Below are 12,709 nucleotides of genomic sequence, written 5' to 3'. Positions count from 1 at the left end.
AAAAGTAATTGTGTTTGCAGTTTATTTGCACAGTTACATGAACAACACTGGTAGCATAATCAACAGGCTTGATGGTTTTCCAGTGCACGACACTGTGATACCAGGGCTGGCCCAAGCCTGTGTGGGGCCCTATGAAGAAATCTGAGCTGCCACTGACATAACATAGGTAAACAAACAAATAGAACTAAATACATGGTCTTTGGCACCCTCTTGGTGGCCTTAGCAGGCTCTCATTTTGCTTATATGGTGGGACAATTTTTCTGCTGTTATCCTATCTATCGAGCAGTCCTACCCAGATTTAATGCACTTATGTACATTACCCTTAGTCCAGGTTTCTGGTGTTTATTTTAGATGCATTTTTGGTTGTATATATTATAATTAGGCTACTGTGAACAATTGTATACCATATAGCTACAGCACCTGTACTTCACACACATGTAGTAATCGGATCTAGAAAGTTGCCAACCCTATTAAAATATTAGGTTTATAGTATAATATTTGAATTAAACAGACAAAGCGTTAATCACAATCATTTGCATGATGATTAAATCTTGAACCAAAAATGTATCAGAGAGCTCTAGTGTTTTTTAGAGACACACACCCAATAAAACTGTGCTTGACCATTTCTTACCTTCTATATCATTCTCTGCAGTTTACAGAGAAAGACCTGACACTGGGTAATGCCGTTGTCTATTCGAAGGCCAAAACAACAACAATCTTGGTTATCAAAGACTCACTCCACCCTGACCACAGCCTCTTCTTTTAGAAGCCATGAGAAAACCACCATCGCAGCTTGAGAGCACAAATCTAGCCTCTTAAGAGGTGTTATGTTCCACAGGCAGTTCGATATCTCAATGCGGTCCACATGAAAGCAATTTTCTTTCCATGAGTGCAAATTGCACTTTTAATGCCTGATATTTCAGCCACTCATTTCTCTCACTACATGACAAAACTCTAGAAACTTTTCTCCAAAAGCACTGAATGTTATTCTAACCCTTTATGGCCTTTCTCTATTCATGTACACAAAGTCCAGTATGATTCCAAATGTCCTCAAAAGATATATCTGTTTGTAGCTGAAGAACTTATACAATGTGATCTTTCTTCTTTGTGTCAAATGAACTTAACAATTGAAACATCCAAAACTGGCTGTGTTTCTTGCCAACATACTGGTGTTTGGACATGTGGGATTACTTGCACGTCACTTTCAATAGCTCAGTTGGTAGAGTAGAAGTTAAAACTGTCATCCTTAGGCTGTCGGTTCAACTCTGACTCCCACAAACTTTATGTTTTAATGCAGAATCTGTCATTTTATATGAGCAAAAAAAGAGGTTTTTCCCTGACCGGGAATCGAACCCGGGCCGCGGCGGTGAGAGCTCCGAATCCTAACCACTAGACAATCAGGGAGAAAGCTGCAGAGGTTACCTGACCCAACCATTTTTCAAAGTCTGCACGCCTACTATTCTGACAATGTTTGGATGCATACTGGAATTGGTATGCATGAGTGGAAAAAGGCCATAAAGCGAGTTATTCATCTTTCTCTTTGTTCTACAAAAAAAAGAAGTTTGCAAGAGTCAGGGCTCTTTTTTACCATCTGGGAAAAGAGGGAACGCTGGTGTCACTAACACATGGAAAGAGCTGTTATAGTATTCCCCATTTGTCTCCTTAATGTTTCTGACATTTTAACCACTCATTTCTCTCTCTACATGAAAACACTGTAGAAAACTTTCTCCAAAAAATACGGAATATTATTCTAAGTACTCAGACAATAGTCTTTTCCTCCCCCTTCTGACGCGTGAACTTATAGACGCCCTTGATTGCACGGTGTCTCTGTAATTGACAGGGGAGAGAGCGTATGCCCCTCCCTCTCTCCCTAAGAGTACAGCCAATTATGCTCTTCTAGACTCTCGGCCACAAATGGCTGTGACACCATCAGTTTCAAAGTTAAACACAACTCCTATAGTACTAATAAAAGCTTCACACTCACCTCAGCTGGGAGATGGCAGACACTGAAGGAAACTCCTCACTTCACTCTCTTCATCTGACCAGTCATTAAGCTCCACTGATTTCTTCACTGTTTGGAGTTTCAGCACTTCTAGGAAGAGGGAGGTCTTTCTCTCTGAGGTCTATGTAGCAGACTGCAGATGCTGACTGGTAAACTGGCTGTAATGCTGGAAGGACACTCCTGCCTATTTGAGTCTCAGAGTCCTTCACATGAGAGTACAAATCCAGCAGGAAATCTTGTTCATCATATGCATATGACATCAGTTTCTTTATAGGTCTGTTAATAGTCTCTCTCTGATGAATAGCTTGTTGCAGACTCAGTTTCAGCAGATTTATTTATTTTTTTTAATTTTCCCACTTATAGGAACCTGTCTGATCCTGTGTTGAATCAAACCTGCAAACACAACAACCCATTTATTACATTTTTTTTCATTTAAGTTTGATTCAAAATAGCTTTATAGTCAAGACTATCCTGTATAATATTATGGAATAATTAAAAGGCAGGTTTAAAGTTTAATGCAAAGAAACAGCAAAGATCATTTGAAGATGTCATTTATCAGAACACTGGACATAGTGATTTGTAATATTAGAATAGAATCCCTTTATTTACTAAAGGTACACAGAAATGTACACAGGTACACAGAAACTTACTGTATGTAAGAGTGCAAGAGTTCAAAGCAGTATAAGTGCAGATAAAAACCACTACAGTGCCATTGCAGCTTTTAATGCTGTTTCAGTATCAGGGTCTTCAGGAAGGCTCTACCTGGCAACCCTGAAGTGCCTTGCTATGCTTAAAACTGCACACACACACACACACACACACACACACACACACACACACACACACACACACACACACACACACACAAACAAACACTCAACAAGGTGAGTTCTGCTTATTTGTTATTGGAGATTTGTTAAGAAGGCTGATCGCCATTTAAAATTAGATTTCACACACTGTAATTATTACACTGGTGAGTTTGAGGTAGAGATGCACTTTCATTAATACTGCTTACACTGTGTTTCTTTACAACACGCATGGACGTGTTGAAGCACCTCATATGCATGGAACACTACTACTCAGAGCATTGGATGATGAAAACAGAAGCTATCTGGCTCACACAATGTTTTAAATGTGCCAAGGGAAAGTCCAAGTGTGGCCATCCTTGAGTGGAATGGAAGATAAATACGTTTTTTGTCTTTCAGAGCAGCTGTAAGAGTTAATGGGTCTCATGCAAGAATATTTTCATTATGCTACATTTATTTTGAATTCTTATAACTGTGCCACATCAGATTAATCTTTTCAATTCACCAAATGATCATAATGTTTGTCCATTTATTCAAAGTTTGCATATAATACTGTGTATCTATAAATTATTGTATTTGATAATTGCCCCCAAAATGCCCTATAAGGCTAAGTGCCTTCCCTGTTTTCATCTCTGGGTAAAAGGAGCCAATTTCCTAATCTGAGGGATTAATAAATGAAAACTTCACTATGACATCATTAGTAGTGGAATTAAGAGCTGTTAAAGGCAAGAAACAGAAAACCATGTTACTCTATTTGTTCATGTTGTCACATAAGATCCCCACTGTCACGTAGATAAATAAGATATGGTCTGATAATTATATTAAAACACATAAATAAGATATGGGGTGATAATTATAGTAAAACACATAAATAAGATATGGTCTGATAGTTAGATTTTCAAAAAGATCTATAAACCTTGATAATTATATTCATAAAGAAAAAAGGTGTGTAGTTGCGCTCAATCCAGGAAAAAAAAAATGAAAACATATCCTGTAGGTGCATAAAGTAAATAGTAGAATGTAGCTTGCACATTACCAGAAGGAGAATCAAGAGGTTTTGTTAAGTTTTATTGGATTAGTGTGTTAGCTGTTGTGTGTGATATCAGCCAGTGAAACAAGAGCAAGTGTTTCATATTTCAATCTGTCGCCAGCGCTCAGAGCTAGTTTAAAACACATAAATAAGATATGGTTTGATAGATTCAAATACAGTCTCACTAAAGAATGGCCATAAATGACTATAATGAGGTGAAGGGGAGGACAGATGAGAGAACATTTGTCCTGACAGGTGATGTTACACTGACAGGTGCTGGAATGGAGCCTGTTAATTTGGACATTGGCTGTCAATATCAACATCACAAAGTATTAATATTGCAGTGTTTTGGGATTTAAAATAGCATTGACATATGGAGGCCCATGTATAATAATAATAATAATAATAATTGTTAGAAACTGGATCAAAGTGACCAGTCCCTCAGGTTCGATCTCCTCCAAGTTACCTTCTGCCCTCTGTCCTCTGTAGCCGGATCCGGGGAAGTCAAGAGACACTGACACCAAGGTAGTGAATGAAGAGAATTCAACTTTATTGAGGAAAGCACAGAGTATATATGTGTCCTATATCTACTATCTAAATCTACAGGATGATGGGAAAAGTGAGGTATGTTCTAAGGGTCTACGTAGAAAGGAAAGCGACAAGGTTAGTAAAAATTAGATGTTCTTTGCATGAACGACCCACGAACTGTTCCCGTACCCGCCATGAGGTACTCCTATGCTTAAAGAGAGACAGGGAGAGAAAGAAAGAGAAAGGGAGGGGTAAAGGAGACAAGAAGAAGGAGTGGAAGACCTCGGGCGACCAGCTCGTGGTCAAGCCGCCATGTCATGGCTGATAGGCAGAGACCTTGTGTTGGGTGCCTGAAGACAGAAAGGCTCCAGTATCTAACAATAATAATAATAACAATAGATGTAATATATATATATATATATATATATATATATATATATATATATATATATATATATATATATATATATATATATATAAATAAAATGTTTCTCTCATACTCAAGGTCGCAGAAACCCTAGAGACAGGAGTCACTGCTGAATAAAAACAAACCATAGAGGGCATGAGTTCATGCTGGATTTACATTTATGGCATTTAGCTGACACATTTTTATCCAAAGCAACTTACAATTATGACTGGGTACAACTTGAGCAATTGAGGGTTAAGAGCTTTACTCAGGGGCCCAGCAGTGGTAAGTTGGCAGTGGGGGGGCTTGAAGCAGCAGCCTTCTGATACCTTAACCACTGAGCTACCACTGGAAAAAAAAAAAAAAGCTAACCCTAGCAGACCAACTCTACTGTCCATCCTGCTCTCCAATGTCTGTTCCCTGGTCAACAGGTGAACTCTAGCATAGCACCCAACGCGAGTGTAGAGACTGTTGTGCTTTAGTTTTCACAGAACTGTGGCTCAGTGACAGAATTCCTGACACTGAGGTAACAAAATGAAATTATTTATGTAATAATATGATGGCAGGAAGTGTAAAAGACCAAATTAGGCTGCATGTAGACATCTGAAAATCGGTAAGCAGGTAATTGTTTTATTCCTAAGAAATGTTATCTCGAAAAATGTACTGCACTTTAAGAATATTGGATGTTATAAAGTGATTTATTTGAGTATGCCAGTGTGGGTTCTCCCGCGGGCGCGCTAGGGGGCGAAGTGCAGCATAAAGTTAGCCCTAAGATGCAGTAACCGTTAGTGAGCAAAGCTAGCCATCAAGCTAGGATAGCTAACGTTAGCTAGTTAACTATTCATCCCATTAAATCACGCTTTTAATGCTGTAATACTGTAAATAATTGTATATTTCCTCGTTTATACATTTTGTAGCAGAATTATGATCGTAGCTAGTCCATGCTAGAAGCCACTGAACCAACGCTTAGCTTCCAGCTCATAGCTGCCCCCAAACAACTCCACGGACACATCAGCTAAAATAAGCCTCTTTTATTCCATGATGTCTAAAGGTATCGGCGATCAAATCATTCTTATGGCTGCATAAGTTTCACCAAACGGCGTCAAACTATTTATCTGCCTAACGGAAACGCAGTTTGACATTTCAGACCTTTAAATGGTTAAAGGGTCTAACCTAGGTTAGCTATCTTAGCTACCTAACGAGGTAAGATAAGGAACGGGGTGTTTGCAGTTGTTCATTTTTACACCTTTCTGTGTGGTCCGTTTTCAGATATTACAGTTACGTTAACAATATTGTGAAAATTGTAAAGGATACTTTATTCATGTCCTCATTGTTAAAAATTGTATCGCTTTATCACAGCGATAAGCTAGTTAGCTAGCTAATAGTTGAGGTCAGCGAGTGTCTAACTCGGGGCTATAAACCATTCCTTGTGGAACCATTTCATTGTTCATCTTTCAACTTTGATCGTTTAGGTGCTGGTAGTTTGTTAGCTAGCTAACTGTTCAGAAATAGAAAACCTACTTTTGTATGATTTAGAGACCCAAATTCACAAACCTGTGGGTTTTCAAATTTATCGTTCTCTCTAAATAAGCAAAATGAGGTAAGCCATTACTACAGCTATCGGACTGTTTGAACTACAATATTCGACTGTTCATTTATTGTTAGTTAGATTAAATTAACTTTCATAAACATTCTTAATTAATAGAATGTGTTTTTTTTAATGACTGATTAACTGTGTATATTTAACATGAAGCTATTTATATCAAGTTTCAAGTTTGGTTTATTTGTCACATACATTTATTTGTCACTTTCATTTTTAGGCTGTAAAATGAAAGCTCCTTGCTCACAATTATATATATATATATATATATATATATATATATATATATATATATATATATATATATATATATAAACTCCCTATTCAATGGGAAGAAACCAGTTCATCTCATTGTGAATTGCTGGTTGTGTAATCAAAACACTGAGGTTCCATATGGGAACAGAAACTGCTGGGACTGTCCATTTTGTGTGCAGTACAATGGCTTCTAAGAGGTGTTGCTGTATTTGAGACATGGTGAGGACATATTTTAGTGAAAGTCTTCCAATGAAGACTGAACCATTAACTGAACCATTTTATGTTGTTGCTGCTGTTAAAAAAATGCAGAATGGTGATTATAACGAACCGATCCTTGCACAATATATGGAGCACCTCAACCATGGGGTATCAGCTGGTGTCCCTGTGCTTGATGCATCCAAGACTCAACCAGACACTGAAGATCAAGCAGGTGGCTTCCTTCACTCCCAGAAAGGAAGTAGGTTTTCCATTTGAACTGTTGCCTTCTTAGTTAAGACATATGCAGGGTTGATTGCAGTGCCAGAGTTGTGAAACTATGAAAGGTAATGCATGTCCAGTGCTGGAATTAAGATCATAGCTGTAAATAGTCTCTGACTTGGGCAGAGATTGTGAGTGGGTCTTCAAGGGCAAACAGGATCTGATGGCCCACATGTAGTTTGATATTATTCCTAAATAACTAATTTGACATGGCTATTTAAAAGAAGCTGATCATGTAAGCAGCAAAGACAGAATATCATTCTCTGACTAAGGATTTAGTTGACTCATGTTTAGCCCAACTAAACTGTGGTCCTGGCTGATTTTAGTTGGACTATTGAGCCACTGACTCATGCACAGAGTTTTCTGAGTATTTTGCAGTTTCTTACTGTACTGAGTTCTTACTGAGTATAACGCCAACTTTGATGCATTTGTTTTCTTTTCACCGAACAAAGCCTTCAACCTTGACTGTGGTGACATGAATTCCAGATCTGCAGAGTGTTTTTTTCAGTAATGCATCTTTTGCCCGTGCATTTTGATTGCAGTGTTAGGAGGTCATAACTGCTGATCAAAACTTTGGACAAGAGGGCTTATCCTCATGGCTCACTGACTTTCATGTTCAACAACAAACAATCTTTTCTTATTTATTTTTTTCCAGTTGTAACAAACCGTTCTGCTGTTTTTTTAACTTCTGTCAAATTTTTAATGGTTGTACAGGACAATTACGATGGAAATTGAGGTGTACAAGCACCACCTTGAACAGACCTACGAGTTGTGCGTGCCTGTCAGAGCGCTGAGCAGTGTGACATCCAGCACCAGAACCGACAGCTGTGGGCCCTGCTTTTCAACCACCAGCTCAGATGCAGCCAAGATGCGGACAAAGCATTCATTAAGGTGAGTAATTATTGTCAATGGTTTCTTACAATGGTGCTGAAGTGCTTAAGATACTTTTTGGCGATTCCATAGCCAAGAATTCTCAAGGTCACAACTAGCTGCATTTCTGTTGGGTGTGAATGACAGTTGCTCCTTCCCGGTTGATACAAAGTGACGATAGAAAAAAAGGCGTACACGGAACTGGTAGTGAACACTGTCCTTCAAGTGCATATAAGTGCATACAGTGTTTGAGCCTGCAATCCAGTTCATTACCCTGTCCAACAGGCTCCCAGGTTCCCCTCCACATCTTCCTTGTCAGAGATAAAAATTGATATAAAAAAAATGGGGAACAGTTGAAATGACTGAGCCAATACACTGCACATTTTACCTTGAATACTTTTGGTTACTTTTTTGTTCCTGACTACCATGCTTTTTTAAGCATTGATTATATCAAACTCTGATTTATCTAAGATAAGCAAAGACCTGTTCTCTCTTGCTGCATTTTGTTGGGTTTTTTGGTTTTTTTTCCAAATGAAGCTGTTTTCATTTTTGGTGGGTTTCATACTATCCACACCAGCTTCCAGGTTTCTCTCCTTTTACATACCAAGCAATCAGCTTCCTTTCTCTTTGCTACAGAGCACCTCTTTTCTGTCCACACCTGCTTGGCTGGTAGCTCTCAGAAGCCTTGCCTTCCTCACCTGTGCTTTTCTGGTTGCAGTGGCCATATGTGGGTCTGGATGTGACTCTGGTGACACATCCTCTCTCCACAACAGCCCGCACACTCTCAGCGGGGGAATCATCCCACCCAAAGAAGCCCACCAAAGTGACATTGAAGCCAAAGCAAAGAGCACCAAAACTATGCAAATGTGGAATGACCTGGTGGGTATTCTGCCAGAGAGAGGCAATAGAGAATATCAAGCTGATCTGGTAGTCTGGAAGCAACCACCAGATGGCTGTTGCTTCTGTTGGCCTTTTGACTTCCATCAACATCTACTCAGGCCGTAAAAAAAAATGGTGTACTGGGAGGTAGTAAATCTTACTAATCAGTACTTGTTTTTGGCCTGTGAAAATACAAACAAACAATACACATATTCAAACACTTCTGAACTACAATTGCTTATCAGGATTTACACAGGCTTATGTTCTTAATACCTCTTTGCTTACAACTTCATCAAAGTGGTTTTGTTCTACAGTATGTGCAAAGTCTACTTTCCCACACAGTTCACATGAGTCTTGATTCGTCCTGCTGGTTCTTGATGTCTGTGAATGTGAAAAATCTAACTTTTTTGCTTGGCTTCAAGCAGTGATCCTTTGATTGCATCATTCATGATTCATTTAGGATTACAACCAAGTGGTTCAATATCCAGCCAGAGGTGTACTCAAGTGAGGTAATAAAATGAAATTATTAATGTAATAATATGATGGCAGGAATTGTAAAAGACCAAATTAGGCTTCGGAAGTAAGCAGGAAGTGAGAATGAACAAATATGGCCTCTGTGGCAAGTCCGGGATTGAAACCAGGATACCACCTAAAGATACAAATTTAATAAAAAATGGTTTTGTAACTTGATGAAAATGTATAAAGATTGAACCCACCTGAGACTGTTAGACATTCTGTGGACAATACCTCGTCTGTATGCAACATTGAGCTCAGAATAAAGATGGCACCGGCTATTCTCTTCAATTAATTACTGCGTCTATATCTTTATTTTCTATTTAAAGTGTACTTGAGAAAAGGACTGGAATGTGGGAAAAATCTAGGAACCGCACAAGAATGTCTGGAGGTAAAAATTCAAGGCTGCATAGCTATACCTTAATGTGAGAGATCCTCCATTTCAGAGTCTGCTGTGTGAGAGTCCTGTGCCTTTTTTCTCTAGCTTGGAATAGGACTGTTGCTTCTGCTTCTTAAGGTTTTCAATCAACAAGGACGGTGGCTCCACCTGCAATGAACCATGAGCTTGTTATATTGAACTGCACAAGACAGTAAATTAACTCTTGCATTCATTATGTATGAAGTGCGCCTCACTTGAGATGTCAGCCAAAGTTTAGCAGTAAATATGCTTATCTGCAGTTAAGTGTGTTGCTATTGATAGACATCTTCAGCTAAAAATAAGTCTTTCTTGACCCTAATCCACCAAGCCCAGATACAACACAGACATGCATGTGCTGTAGTTGGCTTCAAAACATTCAATGAACTTGTCAGCAACATGGTCCAGATTCCTGCAGCATGTGACATGCGTTTTCACGCATCCTGCCCCCACAGTCTCTGCCTGGCTCCCCCCACCCTCCTCCACCCCCAGTTTGCTCTCTCGTACTGCCCACCAGCAGCTAATGTCCGCCGCCGCAGCGCAGCACCTCCCACTGTATGCTGCATGCTCCTCTGTGTGCCTGTGCTAAAACCTCGCCAAGTTTAGTGTTCTAGCCACTGCACTCCCCTCCCCAACTCACACATCAATCTCAGAGGCAGATGGATTCCTGTCTCCCATCCGCATCCCAACTTTTTGACCAGTACACATACTTGGATAAATGTTCTCTGTGAATACCAAACAGCAACATTTGTCTAGTGTACCGGAGACCTCTTGGAAGTTTTGTAGACAGATGAGGCCGGGCTGTGCTAGCTGAGAGAGACGATATTTGAGCTTGAATCTGACTAGCACATGCACAGAAGCATAGGGTATTATGAAGGCTCTGCATGATATCGTGACCCAAGGTTGAGCTTACAGGAGGTGGCCATATTGCCTCATATCAAGGGCAGTGTATGTTGGAAGACCATAGCAGAGATGTGTCACCGAACTATGTGCACGAGCGCATAACATGCCGCATTCCTTGTTTTCTCCCATTTTTGAGTGAAGCTAATTGATAGTGCCATCTGCCATCTCCTTTTAGAAAGCCAGTGCAGTGCCTTGGCTGTTGATGTGAGTTGTTTTGTCAAAGGAAAGAATTGAAAATGTGAGCGGTGATCTCCATGTAATACTTAGGCTTTAATGCCCTTTACCACTCATTCAGTGCTTGTCTGTGTTTATGTTTTCAGTGTTACAGTGTGATTTTATTTAGGTGAAATTTGTTTTCAGTCTATCTGCAGTAGTGCACTTAAAGGGCCAGGAAGGTTAGTGGAACACATTTGCTCTGCCTCTGACCTCACAATTCCACTGTAACAACAGTGTTCAATTCCGTCATTTAAAAAAAAAAAAAAAAACTTGGTTTGGTTTAAATTTGTTTAAAGATTTGTTTAAATTGTGTGTGCCAGTGTATGTGAGCGTGTTACAGTCTCTCTGACCCTCCACACCCATTAGTGCGTTCTTCCACTAGCTTCTCTCTCGTTCCTGCTTCAATATTCAAGGGAGGATTGAGATCCATTCAGGTAATTTTGCAGTCTTCAAAAAATGCATTGAAAGACATTCCAGTAGCTCAGTGGTGCACCTGCGCTCCACTCTGCTCCCCAGTTCGGAGGATGCCAGCACCTCTGTTTAGTCTTTTATGTTTAGTCTTTTTTAGTCTGTTTCTCTTTATTTCCTTTGGACTCCAGTGCTTTTTAATAATCTGTTTTGGACATGGTATGGCTGCTCCATTACCCAGGAGCCCATACAAAGGTTCATTTCTGCCTGCCTGCATAACTGCTGGAAGGAGGATTTTATGTCCAGAAAATGTTAAGATGGCAACAGCTCGGTGGGAGACAGTATGTGAGAATCACCTCTTAGGTTCATTTTACTGTTTCTCATGTAGAAGGAATTCCCTCACTATGTTCCCATTCTGAGCATCAAAGCCAACTGGGATGGGGGTTTGTCACATTCTGAATTCTAGCTCATGTCATATTTTGTCAGCATTGGCTTTGATAGACTCAGGTTATCAGTACAAATTTACATTCAAGATTAGTTGTCTTTTACATATATATCCCCTCTCCTGCAATCATGGCTAATTAGCTGCATCCGTCATTGTAATTGTTTAATTTTTCATGCTAGTTCATTCACCCTTGTATTAGTGCCATGCATGTGAAACAGACTCTTAAAAGGTTTTCTTTTTGTATCTTGCATGCCTAGCATAATAGGACATTCAAAATCCCTTGAAAATATTAAACTTTTTTTTTTTATGTATATATCTCCTCAACATTCCCAGTACAACTGCTGTAGAGTCCACGACTCAACTCTTGACTAAAGTCTTCACTCCGAGCGTCTGAGCCGGCTGCTGCGGCATACGCCACGCTGCTCTGTGACCCTCACTCTCCACTCTTCTCCTCTCCCAGCTTTTCCAGATCCCTCAGATGCAGACAGCCCAGCCTGCCATTCCAAGTAACAGCCCTTCCATTCGACCCGTGTCCAGCCAGCCCATCATGATGTTCCTGACGCCCATGCCCTTCACCTCATCCCAGACCACCCAGTACTACGTACTCCAGTATTACGTGCCCCAGGTACCCAGAGCAGAGAAAAGCGCCTGTGCAAATATGTACACAGTGTAGCAAATGGGTTGAAAATCTGTCTATAAACAGGTTGGCCAGCAATAAATAAACTGCTCCTAAAATGTGTAGATAAAAATGTTTTATCTTGGAAGCAGAAATGAGAAGTTCTAGTTTAGTTTTTTTTTCAGTGTAAAAACTAAATGTTTTTGTATTTTTTGTTTGTTTACTGCTTCGAATATCTCTTTTAGGAGTGTCCTATATGAATGGCCATGTCTGGTGCTAGGCCCTTTACCTCTGCTGTTCTGTTTCATTCTCAGTATCGCCACAGTGGCCTTCCCTCCGT

The 12,709-nt window shown here is 39.8% G+C and overlaps 1 non-coding gene across 1 annotated transcript; it reads right to left on the bottom strand.

Annotated features, from left to right (window-relative positions):
* Positions 1-1,332: 1,332 nt before the first annotated feature.
* trnae-cuc (transfer RNA glutamic acid (anticodon CUC)) lies at positions 1,333-1,404 on the bottom strand. The gene has a single exon. It is a non-coding gene; the product is annotated as a tRNA-Glu (tRNA).
* Positions 1,405-12,709: the final 11,305 nt, after the last annotated feature.

The sequence above is a fragment of the Electrophorus electricus genome, chromosome 10, assembly GCF_041902795.1.
Source record: "Electrophorus electricus isolate QZ-2024a chromosome 10, ASM4190279v1, whole genome shotgun sequence".
Taxonomy (NCBI): Eukaryota; Metazoa; Chordata; class Actinopteri; order Gymnotiformes; family Gymnotidae; genus Electrophorus; species Electrophorus electricus.
This window is presented reverse-complemented; position numbering and strand designations above follow the sequence as displayed.